We start from the raw sequence: 15,945 nt of genomic DNA on the forward strand, positions 1-15,945 counted from the left end.
GGGCCACTATAAAAAAATATATATATGGGACATTGGAAAAAAAAGGGCAGCCAGAATTCTGAGATTAAAGTCAGAATTCTGACTTTTTTCTCACAATTCTGACTTTAATCTCACAATTCTGACTTTATTCTCAGAATTCTGACTTTAATCTCACAATTCTGACTTTATTCTCAGAATTCTGACTTTAATCTCACAATTCTGACTTTAATCTCAGAATTTTGACTTTAATCTCACAATTCTGACTTTATTCTCAGAATTGTGACTTTTTTCTCGGAATTGTGGGTACTTGGAAGTCATCAGCATAATGACAGAGACATATGCAGTTGGTGAACGAACCCGTGGACGGAAATGTCCGATGATTTAAACGAGTTTCTCCGTGGGCGAGGAGTGCCAGAAGACAGCATTTCCATTATGGAAGAGCAGAAGGTGAGTAACAAAGACAGTTTGTCGGCTGGCACTTTTTTCTCAGCAAGTTACCGTTACTTGTTAGCATGTTTGTTAGCTTATAATGTTAGGCAAATAGGCAACGTCTCACATTACATCAAAGTTGGTCAATTGACGGGTTTTTGAGTATTATTGTACTTCTTTTCAGTTTGAACTGAGTACGTTTACTACGGCAATTAAGCAGCACGTTATGAGCGCTAGCCACCTGCTAATATCAGTTTAAGACTGTTCAAGACTGAAATCACAATTTATACTAGGGTTGCCACCTGTCCCGGTTTTCCCGGGACTGTCCCGGTTTTCCCGGGACTGTCTCGGATTTCCCGGTTTATCTCGGTTTTCCTTCTTTTTAATATTCAGTCCCGGCAAAAAAAAAATATTTAATGGCCCGATTTTCACTAGGTTAGTTCCAACGACTATTTAGACTGTTTCTGCACACTTTAAATCTGTCTTTTTTTCTCGCTGTGTCCATTTTACACCCCCGGTAACAACTTACGTTCGCCAGTGTAGTGTAGTGCCTGTACATTTACATTTTAATGGTCCAATGAAGGTACTTTAAAAACCAGGACATTTCCTCATTTAAAAAACAAAAAAAAAAATCCGGGACAGGACGTGAAATACGGACATGTCCCAGGAAATACGGACGTTTGGTCACCCTACTTAAAGGTCATACTGTAGCTCCCTTATCCCATTATTGTATTTGTCCCAGAATACATGGTTTTCCTGTTAATTGGAGACACTGGCTGTGTTCGAAATAGCCTACTTGTCCCAGCCATACTCCAGTTCACGCGCAGACGCTGTCTTGCAGGTTTGTTGGTGTTTTATTTGAACAAAACATAATATATAAAATTAACAACAACTCAAATTAAAATAAGAAACATATCAATTTACAGCTTGCGGTGGAAAAACTGTTTGCTCTTCTGACCGGGCGCCAGCCAGGTCTACCCATTTCCCTTAAATCAGGACCCGATAACCCGATGGATGCAGTGACCGGTATGCACCACATGAGGGAGGTCTAGTTGGGTACAAACACAAGGGATCTAGGGAACAGTAAAGACAAAAGACAAAAATGGCTCCAACACCTGGCCCCTAATTGTGTATCTCACAATTATAGCATGTAAATAAAAGGAGCCATAATGTCAGAATCAACAAAACTCAAATCAACAATGTCAAAATCACAAACTACACATCAGTCCTTAGTTGTCGTCTCGAAGTTGGGGGTTAGAGGTTACTAGCACTTAACCCACCGTTGGGATTCAGCCTTTACCACTGATCCATCACTGCTGTGATGTTTCCATCAGCAAACAGAGCTTACTGATTGGTCTTTGCAGGACAGTGTTCTTGGTCTTAATCAAAGCCGCTCGGACAAGACCTTGTTTATCTGGAAAGGTCTTCAGAATTCTCCCTAACAGCCATGAGTTTCTTGGTGCCTTGTCATCAACAATGACCACTAAGTCATTTGGCTGGAAGTTCCTTTTGATCAGGTTCCATTTGGATCTCTCTTGCATAATGGGAAGATACTCCCTTATCCACCGTTTCCAGAATAAGTCTGTGATGTACTGTACCTGTCTCCATCTTCTTCGTACATACAAGTCAGTGCTCTGAAAGATTCCAGGTGGTATGACTGGTTGAACTTTCATTCTTAGTAAATGATTAGGTGTCAGAGGTTCCAGATCAAGTGGATCGTCTGATACAGTTGTTAGTGGACGATCGTTCATTATTGTTTCAACTTCGCAGAGTGCTGTTAATAATCCATCATCATCAAGAATTTGCTCTCTAAAGAGTGAATGAAGAATTGTCTTCAGTGACTTGATTAGGCGTTCCCACACACCTCCATGGTGAGGTGCAAAGGGTGGATTGAACATCCACTTGATTCCCTCTTTTGTTAATGTTCCATGGATTTTCTCATGATCAACATTTTTCAAGCTGTTTTCTAGTTCTCTATGACTTCCAATGAAATTTGTACCTTGATCCGTTCTTATAGTGTCAACTGGCCCTCTTCTGCAGATAAATCGCCGCAGGGCATTAATGCAAGCATCTGTGTCTAAAGAAGTTGCTACTTCAAGATGGATGGCACGTGACACAAGACAAGTAAAGATCACGCCATATCGTTTTGCAGTTCCACGACCTTTCTTGACTTCTATTGGTCCAAAATAATCAATACCTACGTGGGTGAAAGGTGGTAAGTCTGGGGTGATTCGTTCTGGAGGGAGATCTGCCATCTTCTGTTCTCCCGGTTTCCCTTGAAGACGTCTACAGAGGACGCATTCCGTAATAATCCTGCGTGCTAAGGCATTTGCACTTGGAATCCAATAATGCTGTCTCAATTTTGATAGAACATGATTCCTCCCAGAGTGACCTATTGTCTGGTGGATGTGCCTCATGATTAGTCTAGAGATATGGGACTTCTTGGGTAATATGGCTGGATGCTGTTGGCTTACGGGCATGGCCATTCTATTAATTCTGCCCCCTACCCTTAGAATCCCAGCCTCAAGAATCGGATCCAGTGATGAGATGCTACTAGAGAGTTTAACCTGTTTACCTTTCTGTAAGGCTTCCACTTCCTCATGGAAACTCGAGTTCTGTACATAAGAGATCACAGCCTTTTCTGCTCTTTCCAGTTCATCTACAGACAAACACTGGGATCCCACATTCTGGGCATTGTTGTTCTTCACAGCATGCTTTCCATGAGCCTTTGCTTTAAGGATATCTTTCAGTCGTAGAAACCATGCCACTGCCCTTTTTAAGTGACTCCACTGGGAATAATATTCTAGGAAGTTGCTTGTAGGATTATCAGTTACGGTTGTCCAATGGACCTGAACATTTCTCACTTCAAGGGTTTTCAAATCAGTAGACATTAGTTTGCTACTAATCGGCCAATGTGTTTCTTTCCTTCGTAAGAAGTCTGGGCCTGTCCACCAGTGTTTGGACATTAGAGAGGCTGCTCTTACACCCCTTGATGCAGCATCAGCCGGATTGTTTGCTGAGTCTACATATCTCCATTGTTCTTTGGTTGTAAGATCTCTGATGACAGTAAGTCGGTTGGTCACAAAGGTTGAAAATCTTGTTTGTTCATTATTAATGTACTTCAGAACTGACTGGCTATCAGTCCATAATACAGAAGGTTCCAGATTAATTTGAAGTTCTACTCTAAGCATTTTATCCATCCGTGCAGCAAGCGTTGCTGCTTGAAGTTCGAGCCTAGGGATGGTCATTTGTTTAAATGGGGCTACTCTCGCCTTTCCCATGACGAAGCTAACGTGTACATTACTATCACTGACGAACCTGATGTAACTAACGGTACCATAACCTACTTCACTGGCATCACAGAAGTGATGCAGCTGGACTGATATGACAGTGCCAATGTCTTTTGGTTTCATACATCTATCGATTCTCAGACCAGAGAGATGTTCAGTGTCTTGTAGCCATGTCTTCCATTGATTGAGCATAACATCAGAAACAACTTGATCCCAACCACAACCTGACTTGCAGAGAGCCTGCAAAATCTGCTTGCCTTTCAGAATGACAGGTGCAAGAAATCCTAAAGGGTCATATATGGAACTTACAGTGGATAAAATCCCTCTTCTAGTGAGGGGCTTGCTGTTCTCAGACACTTTAAATCCGAATGTGTCATCCTCCAAGTTCCACTGAATCCCGAGCACTCTTTCAATTGGAGGGTCTTTCCTGTCCAACTCCAAATCCTTTACCATGTCTGCTCTTTCCTTTTCAGGGATGACTTCTAGCACTTTATTGCTATTACTGACCCATTTCGTAAGCTTGAATCCTCCTGTGGCACACAAATCAGAGAGGCCTTTGTGTAATCTGATAGCATGCATTTCTGTTTCTGCAGTCTTAAGGCAGTCATCGACATAGAAATTGTTTTGAATTGTCTCAATTATCTCTTTGTCATAATTGTGCTGGTTGTCTTGAGCAGTTTTTTGCAAAGCAAAATTTGCACAACTGGGTGATGAAATAGCACCAAAAAGATGCACCTTCATACGATAATCTTCAGGCTGTTTCTTAAAATCTCCATCTGGCCACCACAAAAATCTAAGAAAGTCCACATGTTTTCTGTGGACTCTCACCTGATGAAACATAGCTTGGATATCCGCCATTAAAGCTATGTGTCCTTGACGGAATCGCATGAGCACACCTAGTAGATTGTTTGTCAGATCAGGACCCTGGAGTAACTCTTTATTGAGGGAGGTGTTTTGAAACGATGAGGTACAATCAAACACAACACGCAAAGTGCCTTTGCGTCTGTGGTAAACACCATGATGTGGTATGTACCATGTTTTACCCTCAACAACGTGTACCTGGTCCGATGGTATCTTCTCAGCATAGTCCTGTTCCAACATTTTGTCCATGAATTGCTTATACTCTGCTCGGAAGCTTTTATCCCCTTTTAACCTTTTTGCAAGACTCGCAGCACGCTGGATTGCCATATCTCTGTTATTAGGCATCATCACATTATCATTACGAAATGGAAGTGGCAGATAATAATGACTGTTCTCATAAGTCACTTGTTCTGTCAGAATCTTCATGAATTTTTTATCATCTAGTGACATTTCTCTCTTCTCAGTATAGTGTGTTTCTGGGAACTCTTGGTTGTATAGTTTCATCAGGAGTTCTTCAATTTCCGACACTGATATTCTGTTGGTGGTTACGACATGATGATTTGTTGCATCCCCCATACTACCAAGTGGACCATTCACTATCCATCCAAGCAGGGTTCTCACTGCGTAGGGTCCGTTCCCTATGCTGTTTATGATTTCCCATGGTTCCATGGCCTTTGGAGTGTTAACTCCGATCAAGAGTTCCACATCAGCATCGATTTCTTTGATGTCCACATTTCTGAGATATGGCCATTTCTCAAGATCCTTTGAAGATATGACATTCTCCTTTGATACAGGAATTACGTCCTGGGTGTAAACACAAGGCAATTGAATAAAATTCTTCCCATCTTTGTCCCCCACTTCTAAATCTAACACCCTATAAGTGGTGACAGGTTTCTCTTGAGCCATTGTTCTCAGCAATATTTCAGTTTTCGTTCCCTTCGCATGTAGTTTTCTCATCAAGCCTTCAGTGCAAAAGGTTGCTGAACTTCCAGGATCCAAAAAGGCATATGTTACAAGAAACTGGTTACTGCTTGCTACCTTGACCTGTACTGGTACTATTGCAAGTATGCAGTCTTTACTGGCCCCATTATGACGACCAGATCTGAGAGAAACAAATGCACTATTAACTGGCTGTCCCTCTAATGTTGGCTGTTCAGAATTTGGATCACTTGAGTTATCTACAGATCGTTTCTGCATGACCTTTTCTGAAATATGCAGTAGAGTAGGGTGTCTGTAATGGCAGATCTCACAGGTCATCCTTTTCCTGCAGTCCTTGCTCAGGTGGCCTTTGGAGAAGCATCCAAAACAGATTCCATTATGTTTCAAGAACTGCACTTTGTTCCTATGATCCAGAGATTTGAAGTGGTTGCAGCTGGCTAACACATGATCACATGAACAGTAAAAACATGAGGAAGATAATGTTCGTGCCTGCTTTGTTTTGTCGTTAGCAGTGCCAGACACATACTTAGTAACTGGTACCACTGTGGTAGCAAAGCTGGTTCTACTACTCTTTGACCTCAAGGGAAGTTTAGTCTCATATGTAACAGATTTTCGGCTTGATGCTGGCACCAAGATATCGCCAAAAAGAGGATCAGAACTCATTCGAACCTGCCTCTCAAGAAACACAACAAGATTATCAAACCCTGCTCTTTGCTTCGTTTTATCTAAGATATCATAAGCTACTGCTCTCCATTTATCCTTTACTTTGTATGGCAATTTTGAGATGACTATCCTAAGATTTGCAGCACTGTCCAACTCTTTAAGGTATCGTAATTCTTGCATTACATTGCAGCATCCTCTCAGAAACAATGTGTACGCGTGCAGTGCTTTAGAATCTTCAGGTTTTATGTTAGCCCAATGCAGAGCTCTATCCATATAGGCATTTGTAATCCTTATTTCATCTCCAAAATTCTCTTTCAGTAGTCGTTTAGCCTCTGCATATCCAGTTGTAGCATCCATATGTAAACAACTGCAAACAAGCTCTCTTGGCTGACCAGCAGTGAACTGCTCCAAATAATAAAGCCTTTCCTTATTACTTTGTGTTCTAGTTTCAATACTATGTTCAAAGGCCCTCATAAAGGAGAGAAAACATAATGGGTCTCCATCAAACACAGGGATCGCTTTTGTTGGAAGCAATGACAGATTTTGCTGCTGCAATAGAACCTCAGTCAAATGTTGCTGTTGCTGCATTGCATTAAGGATCACTTGACCCTGAGAGGAGCTCACACCTGTGTTACCTAGCTCTGCTACAGCTTGAGGCTCAGACTCAATTATTAACTGGGGAGGTTGCAAAAGTTGAACAGTTCTTTGCAATGGTGTTTTAGGAACAGTTTGTATTAAGGCATAATCAGCTGTATGTTTATGACCACCAGTATCAATTGAGGAATGCAGGTACTTCTGTGCTTCATCATAATACTCATTCATGCCATCCTTTTGTTTGGCTTCCGATGAGGGAGATTCAAAGCTCTCGTACACTCTTATTTCAGCAATTGAGGCTGCAATATCTGTCTCCACCCGAAGCTTTTCCTTCATCATTTTTATTCTTATCTCATCAGTTTTTAATTGGGCTTCTTTCATTTCTAAGTCATGCTTCTTAGAGAGTGCAGCTGCACGTGCCATTAAAACTGCTTTTCTTGCTTCAGCCTTCATTCTTGCCGATATTGCAGAAGAGGCTATTGAGGACTTTGATGATGTTACTGAGTCTTCTGACTGTCTCTTTAAACTAACCGAAACACTGTCAAACGGTGTTATATTATCAATGTTTTCATCCAGTTGTATCTCATCTTCACCTCCGTTTTGTTTCTCAAATTTAGCTCTCAGCCATGTTTCAGTTTCTGTCAAAAACTCCTTGAAATGGGCCATTTTTGGTTCAAACCACTCTGTCTGGTCATGCTCCTTTTCTGCAGTGTCTAATGACATTTGTACCAAATCATGCACTTGATTAAATTCATTCAAAGCAGCACAAAAGGAGTCCATAAGCAACTTCACTTCTTTGGCTTCTCCATTCCCAGTACGCACTGTCATAATTTCATTCATTTTACGTGTGCACATTCCCAGTTTACCTCTACGGGAACCCATTATTGTCTTTATGTAATCCCCATCATTATCCATTTCAGTTGCTTCAGCACTGCCTAAAGCCTCCATGCTTAATCAAGGCAATTATTTACTCACGACCTTCTTGGTTGAGGGATAGATGAGAGCATTCCAAACTTCCGATTGTCCAAAGCAGTTTTTCCACTTCTTGTCCCAGCCATACTCCAGTTCACGCGCAGACGCTGTCTTGCAGGTTTGTTGGTGTTTTATTTGAACAAAACATAATATATAAAATTAACAACAACTCAAATTAAAATAAGAAACATATCAATTTACAGCTTGCGGTGGAAAAACTGTTTGCTCTTCTGACCGGGCGCCAGCCAGGTCTACCCATTTCCCTTAAATCAGGACCCGATAACCCGATGGATGCAGTGACCGGTATGCACCACATGAGGGAGGTCTAGTTGGGTACAAACACAAGGGATCTAGGGAACAGTAAAGACAAAAGACAAAAATGGCTCCAACACTACTACATACTGGATACTGCATACTGCACTCAGTATATACTGGATACTGCATACTGGTCCTCGTAGTAGTATGCAGTACAGTTTCCAGTATGCGACAAAAGCAAAGCATACTACGGGGTCATGTGAGCGTAGCGTTGCATGATGGGATGCAGTACACCACAAAGATAGCTCTGTTCGCGTACTAATATTTTGCGGAAGTAGTATGTCATCCGGGGATGTTTCGCGTACTGGAAAAATTATTTTTATTCGCATACTGCATACTGGATACTGATCTGGGGCCCAAGCAGTACGCCACTATGTAGTAGGCTATTTCAAACACAGCAACTGACACAGCTTGAGGTGACTGTTTGTTGTTATTTGGTGCTGTATAAATAAAATGTAATTTAATTGTTTTGCAACGTGAACTTTGAAGAAACTTATTTTCTTTCTTCTTCTCTGCAGATTGACAGTGCTGTCATAGCACTGATGGATGACGCAGCTCTTGCAAATTACATCCCTTCCTATGGAGACCGCATTGCCATCTTCAATTTCTGCAAAAGCAAGCAACCACTCTCACAAAGAAAACAAGGACTTTTACAAAAACTTCGTGAAAAAATGCAAAACAGAAAGGAAGGTCCCAAGGAGAACACTTCACATGCAGACACACGAACAAGACAGACAAAGAAGCAAAAGACATCAAGAAATGTTGAAATAGGATGGATCCATCATGATGGAAAAATAACCAAACAGGTGAGGGCAAAACAGGGAGGTGGCACTCCTTCTTCAGCAATGAAAGAATTTTTTTTTCCCTGATGGAGTGTCTCCTAAAGGATGTGAAACTGATTTTGAGTTTGAGGTCTGGGACTTTAAACAGAACCACCTCACTGATGACACTTGCCAGTCTATTGGTGATATGTATGAAGCAGCAAGGCTGACAATGTTACGCTTCTACATTGCAACAAAGCCAAAATATCTTGAAGAAGAGGCCAGTGAGACATCTGAAGTGATGTTTGTCTCTGCAAGCAGTGGCAGTGAAATTAATCCAACAGAAGTGGCAGAAGTCTTAGGTAATTTTCATGGAGACGACCATCCTTTAGAAATTTCAGATGATTCAGAGATAACCTTTGGTCCCACTTTTGATGCTGAAGAAGGTACAGATGACACATTAATCTATGAAGGTTTTCTTGTACCCCTCAGTCCAGCTAATCCAGAGGATGTAATAACAATCATTGTACATCATGCTAACATTTTACATGACATGATTACTGCTTTCTGTGATGCAGAGATTTTGACCAAAACACTGAATGTGAAACGCATACTTCCAGACAATACAGAAGAAGCAGGTAGAGGATCAGGGGTACTGAGAGATGTACTCAGCTGCTTCTGGCAAGAATTCTATGAGCGATGCACCCTTGGTGCAACAGTTAAAGTGCCATTCATTCGCCATGATTTTTCTGCTGAAAAATGGATGGCAACTGGCAGAATACTTCTGAAAGGTTACCAAGACTGTCAGTATTTTCCAACCAAACTTGCTATCCCTTTTCTTGAACAAGTGCTTTTCAACTGTGTTTACAGTGATCTTAAAGTGCATTTTCTGCAGTTTGTGAGCAGCCAAGAATGTGAAGTTTTGGTGCAAGCAGTAAGTGATTTCACTGCAGTTGACATGGATGATCTTGTGGAAGTTCTTGACAATTATGGCTGTAGGAAAAGAATCACCGCTGAGACTCTTCCAACAATCCTTGATGAAATAGCACATAAAGAGCTTGTCCAAAAACCAATGTTTGTTATTGACTGTTGGAGGGAAATCACCCATCACCACCTTGCCCTCACTCCAGAGACATTGACAAAGTTGTTCTCGGACCTGCAGCCAACTTCAAAAAAAGTCTGCCAACTTCTGAAATTTTCTGTTGATTTGACACCAAAGCAAAAGGAAGTGGTAAATCATCTGAAACGATTCATCAGAGAGTTGGATGACATTAAACTTCAGAAATTTCTGCGATTCTGCACCGGATCAGATCTTGTAGTGACAGACAGTATTTATGTGGAGTTTCAAGCTATGACAGAGTTTACAAGAAGACCAGTTGCACACACGTGTGGGAAGATTCTGCAAATAGCTGACAGCTATGAAAACTTCCCAGATTTCCGTTCTGAATTTAATGCAGTTCTGGAAAGCAATGTCTGGGTAATGGACATTGTATAGACTCCCACAGGAACAGCAATTCACTATGTTTGAACTATTTATGCAGACTAGAGCAGAACTGCAAAGGATAAGAATACATATTTGAGCTCTATACAAAACACTCCTTCTTGTTCTTTTATAATTAGAAAGAAGTTACCATATTTGTGTCAGAAGCCCAGTTTTGGCTACAAATCTTCCAGTCTCTTTTATTATCCAGTTTCACAATAAACTAGTACAGTCACAAAACAAAATGAACTGGCACACTGTCCGTTACCATAGCTAAAGCTATTTTCACCTAATCCAAGTTCTCTAGTTGCATAACAGAAACCTTGAGCAACAACAAAAATTGTGCTCATTAGAGATGTATGCAATATAAAGAAAATGTTCTTGCATATTTTCTTTAATGCACCCAGTGAAAGATTTTTTTTGTTAAGTTGTGTGAAAGTTTACATCACATTTATCTATTTTGCGCAAAGCCAAATACTTTTGTAAGGACTAAGACAAATTTATCCTGATGTTCTATTGTAAGTATTATAGGCAGTTAGACACTGTTTTGCTAGTTGCAGGAATGTGCATAATTTTGCACATTTGCATTAGTCATGCTTGCGATATTTTGCTTTATATGCCCTTGTTAGTTTAAAAGATCAAAGGTTGGTATTTGCTGTTGGATGCTCAAGTACCACATAAGCACACATTTGTGAACGCACATGTTTTTAGAATATATTCATGCATTTCCACTGTTTTCTTAAATGGTGTGTTGTTTCTAAACATTCATCCAAGAAAATGTTGCAAGCTGCAAAATAAATAAGAGTTTTGAAGACATTTACTGATTGTCATTGCACAGACACTATACAGTGCAGTGTCCAAGGGCTGTGATTATTCTTTCATTCTTATGCCATCATTCTTACGTCATTCTTATACAAAATTTCCATGTTCTCTAGTATTAGTTTCAAGACTAAAAAGAATGTCCTTGTTACCTATGGAAATATTGGGCATTTTTATTGTATGCATGTTCCAATTTCCAATAAAATGTTACTTTTACCACTACATTTATATTGTAGTTCTGAGTCTTTTGATAAAGTTCAGTATCCATTTGAACCATATCCATAACCTGACCTTGAGCCTTCACTGCTTATGTCTTACATGGCGCTTTGCTTGAAGAAGTTGATTATTTTCCAAAGTTATATACCAGATTAAAGGGGATGTTGGTGACCGTTTCAGCCACTGTTCTGTCAAATTGGTGCTGGTATACCGTGAATAAAAATTAACCTTTCGGCTGTATGTCTTATAATTGTATGAATCATGTTAATTAATTAGCTTTGTACATGACAGCTCATACTGCATCAGTATGGAAACGACTAATTTAATGAAAGCCAAAATCTTATAATAACATTACAGTACAAAGATGATGGTAAAATGTGATGGTTCTTCATTAAAATCTTAATTTTATTTCTACTAAAAGCCCAAAATATGTAACAGCTTGATATATTAACAATGATGTGTTTATATAAATGTTATGTAGTTTAGACCCAAAAATGTGGAGTACATGCATCTATGATTTACAGAAACATATAATGATAAAATGTCCTGGTGCCTGGGTTGCTAGCCAGGAACAATAGGAATACACGTGACAACAGAAACACAATTAACAGAGCTATTTTATTCTTCTAATGGCAGATCTGCTATAAGCACTCTGAATTTACATTTAACAAAAAGTATTCACAGAATGACATGAAAAGAATGACATGGCAAGCCTGTTTGCTTGTACCCAAAATGCATTTATCTGGAAAATGTCTTACACTTGTGACGGGCAGGGTGAGCGACTAAAAAGGAAGCGATCACGCCAAGTCTCAGGGAAAAAGAATGGTTTAATTGAAGGTGCGCAAACCAAAAACCCGTGCAATAAATCCAAATTAAGGATGTAATGACCAGTGGTCAACTGGTACAAAGACAAGACATATATAGGCAAACAAACGACCCTCAGGTGAGACGGATCACGGGCTCCGCCCTCCTGAGGGACGCACACGACGTAACAAAACAACAACAATAACAGCAACACAACACAATAGGGTACTTGTAATACATGGCAACAGTTATTAAATCATATGATCAAGACAAACCAACATTTTATTTAAATTTGCACATGTAAATAGTGGATGTGTGCCATTTCTTAAATACTGTGGAGTATTTCTTCTCTTAACCTGATATACAGGTCAGCTGCAGCAAGTGGGTCTACTGGGGCTTCCCATTCATTTTCTACCATAAGTAGACAACAAAGTTCAAAGACAGTTTCATCACAGGGAAATCGACCTTTTGGAGTGCACTCTTCCATACAAACAGTGAGCTCCTCCAGGTGAATCGGTTTCAATCTGTCCTCAGCATTGTGCAGCTCTGGGAATGAGAACATCATGACTGGCCGGCCCGGTGCAGCACCACCACTTGATCTTGGTTGAATTTTGTGCGAGTTCCATGTGTTTACGACATCATCAAGTTCATCCTACAAAGAAAGTAGCGCAGAATATAAGAATAAAACAAACTGTGTACCAATAACTCTTGCCAAAGTTAAGGCTTATGAAGTCATCAATAGACAGCAAGAATTTTCATTCAAGTGACCTTTAATCAATCTAAAAACAAGCAGTAACTACAAAGTAGCACTTTCACCAGTCAGCAATCACCAATAAGTGTAACAATTTATTCTGGGTGTTCAGTAATTCCACAAACTATTTTCATGATAACTTCACAAATTCAGAACACTGCTTTCTGCCCAAAACGAGGGCTGTACATTTTCAGGGAACCAGATTCCCCAGCAATTTAAACCATGTGGGAAAAAAACAAATTTGCTCCATGCACCTGTACTGAGAAAGTTGCAGTTAGTCTAATTGGTATTTATCCATTTTGCTTCTACTTATCCTTTTAAATAAAAAAAAAAAAGATTTTCCATGTCAAAGAAAGATTTTATAATTACTAATAACACTACTATATTGATTTACAATATACAATGTCTACAACTGAGACATTACAGAGGATGAGGACACTTTTACCTGAACAAGATTAAGAAAGCAGAACTGGATAAGACTTTTGTCCAAAAAGTCTCCCGTGAAGTGACCATCATCCTGAAACGTTTTAAATAAGTTCATCCAGAACTGTGCACTCTGTTTGCGGAGGGTAGCCCACCATCCTTCAATGCGCTGGTTGGCTGTACTTGTTCCATATAAGAAACTTCTCTGCCCTGCAAAACTGTCTGTGTGATTTCTACGCAAGAACATTTGCATTTGTTCTACACAACCATTTTCTGTGCCCCTGTCAGCACGTACTCTCTCTGGACATCCGTTCATGCATGAAACTGTTTTCAAAAAGTAACTTGCAACCAATTTAGGGTCACTGTTTGTGGTATAGGCCTCCAGCCATAAAACATAGCGGCTAAAACCATCTATGCAACCATTGATGGCAATGCCATAGGGTTTTAATTTGTCATAGCCATCCATGTGCCAAAGTGCATTTGGTCCTCTGCAGCTGTACTGACGTCTTCTCAAGCGTCGAGCTCGTCTTAATTCCACACCTTGTGGATCAACCAATTTGATAATGCGTCTTATGGTATCTTGTGACACAACAAATCCACGTTGAACTGCACGAAGATGTAGCCAACGATAACCTTGCATCTGGCCACTGGTCATGATCTCTTGTTGAACAAAGGCCAGTACTTCTTGCAGGTCTGTCTGATTCTTTCTTCTGAAGAGCCCTAGTCTTTTACAAATTCTCTTTAGGGTACGAATACTTATAAGTATCTGATTATTATGAGCTAAAATTGCAAGTATTTCTTTGTTACTGAAAGACAGTCTGAAGTACAATCGAATTAAGTCATCTAACTCTGACATTGTAGGCACCGTTTCTGTCACTCCAGGGTCCAGCCTTTCACAAAAGTCCTTGTTTTCTTTGTGAGAGTGGTTGCTTGCTTTTGCAGAAATTGAAGATGGCAATGCGGTCTCCATAGGAAGGGATGTAATTTGCAAGAGCTGCGTCATCCATCAGTGCTATGACAGCACTGTCAATCTGCAGAGAAGAAGAAAGAAAATAAGTTTCTTCAAAGTTCACGTTGCAAAACAATTAAATTACATTTTATTTATACAGCACCAAATAACAACAAACAGTCACCTCAAGCTGTGTCAGTTGCTGTGTTCGAAATAGCCTACTACATAGTGGCGTACTGCTTGGGCCCCAGATCAGTATCCAGTATGCAGTATGCGAATAAAAATAATTTTTCCAGTACGCGAAACATCCCCGGATGACATACTACTTCCGCAAAATATTAGTACGCGAACAGAGCTATCTTTGTGGTGTACTGCATCCCATCATGCAACGCTACGCTCACATGACCCCGTAGTATGCTTTGCTTTTGTCGCATACTGGAAACTGTACTGCATACTACTACGAGGACCAGTATGCAGTATCCAGTATATACTGAGTGCAGTATGCAGTATCCAGTATGTAGTAGGCTATTTCGAACACAGCCAGTGTCTCCAATTAACAGGAAAACCATGTATTCTGGGACAAATACAATAATGGGATAAGGGAGCTACAGTATGACCTTTAAGTAGGGTGACCAAACGTCCGTATTTCCTGGGACATGTCCGTATTTCACGTCCTGTCCCGGATTTTTTTTTTTGTTTTTTAAATGAGGAAATGTCCTGGTTTTTAAAGTACCTTCATTGGACCATTAAAATGTAAATGTACAGGCACTACACTACACTGGCGAACGTAAGTTGTTACCGGGGGTGTAAAATGGACACAGCGAGAAAAAAAGACAGATTTAAAGTGTGCAGAAACAGTCTAAATAGTCGTTGGAACTAACCTAGTGAAAATCGGGCCATTAAATATTTTTTTTTTGCCGGGACTGAATATTAAAAAGAAGGAAAACCGAGATAAACCGGGAAATCCGAGACAGTCCCGGGAAAACCGGGACAGTCCCGGGAAAACCGGGACAGGTGGCAACCCTAGTATAAATTGTGATTTCAGTCTTGAACAGTCTTAAACTGATATTAGCAGGTGGCTAGCGCTCATAACGTGCTGCTTAATTGCCGTAGTAAACGTACTCAGTTCAAACTGAAAAGAAGTACAATAATACTCAAAAACCCGTCAATTGACCAACTTTGATGTAATGTGAGACGTTGCCTATTTGCCTAACATTATAAGCTAACAAACATGCTAACAAGTAACGGTAACTTGCTGAGAAAAAAGTGCCAGCCGACAAACTGTCTTTGTTACTCACCTTCTGCTCTTCCATAATGGAAATGCTGTCTTCTGGCACTCCTCGCCCACGGAGAAACTCGTTTAAATCATCGGACATTTCCGTCCACGGGTTTGTTCACCAACTGCATATGTCTCTGTCATTAAGCTGATGACTTCCAAGTACCCACAATTCCGAGAAAAAAGTCACAATTCTGAGAATAAAGTCAGAATTGTGAGATTAAAGTCAGAATTCTGAGATTAAAGTCAGAATTGTGAGATTAAAGTCAGAATTCTGAGAATAAAGTCAGAATTGTGAGATTAAAGTCAGAATTCTGAGAATAAAGTCAGAATTGTGAGATTAAAGTCAGAATTGTGAGAAAAAAGTCAGAATTCTGACTTTAATCTCAGAATTCTGGCTGCCCTTTTTTTTTCCAATGTCCCA

The 15,945-nt window shown here is 40.1% G+C and overlaps 2 long non-coding RNA genes across 2 annotated transcripts; one reads left to right on the plus strand and one right to left on the minus strand.

Moving 5' to 3' along the window:
* The first annotated feature begins 294 nt into the window (after positions 1-294).
* Positions 295-11,324, plus strand: LOC143515346 (uncharacterized). The gene is made up of 3 exons (XR_013131094.1): positions 295-426; positions 8,561-8,848; positions 9,382-11,324. It is a non-coding gene; the product is annotated as an uncharacterized LOC143515346 (long non-coding RNA).
* A 437-nt stretch (positions 11,325-11,761) lies between these two features.
* LOC143515348 (uncharacterized) lies at positions 11,762-15,861 on the minus strand. The gene is made up of 3 exons (XR_013131096.1): positions 15,544-15,861; positions 13,319-14,327; positions 11,762-12,774 (listed from the first exon to the last, which is right to left on the minus strand). It is a non-coding gene; the product is annotated as an uncharacterized LOC143515348 (long non-coding RNA).
* Between the last annotated feature and the right edge of the window lie 84 nt (positions 15,862-15,945).

Source organism: Brachyhypopomus gauderio, chromosome 5, assembly GCF_052324685.1.
Source record: "Brachyhypopomus gauderio isolate BG-103 chromosome 5, BGAUD_0.2, whole genome shotgun sequence".
In the NCBI taxonomy this organism is placed as follows: domain Eukaryota; kingdom Metazoa; phylum Chordata; class Actinopteri; order Gymnotiformes; family Hypopomidae; genus Brachyhypopomus; species Brachyhypopomus gauderio.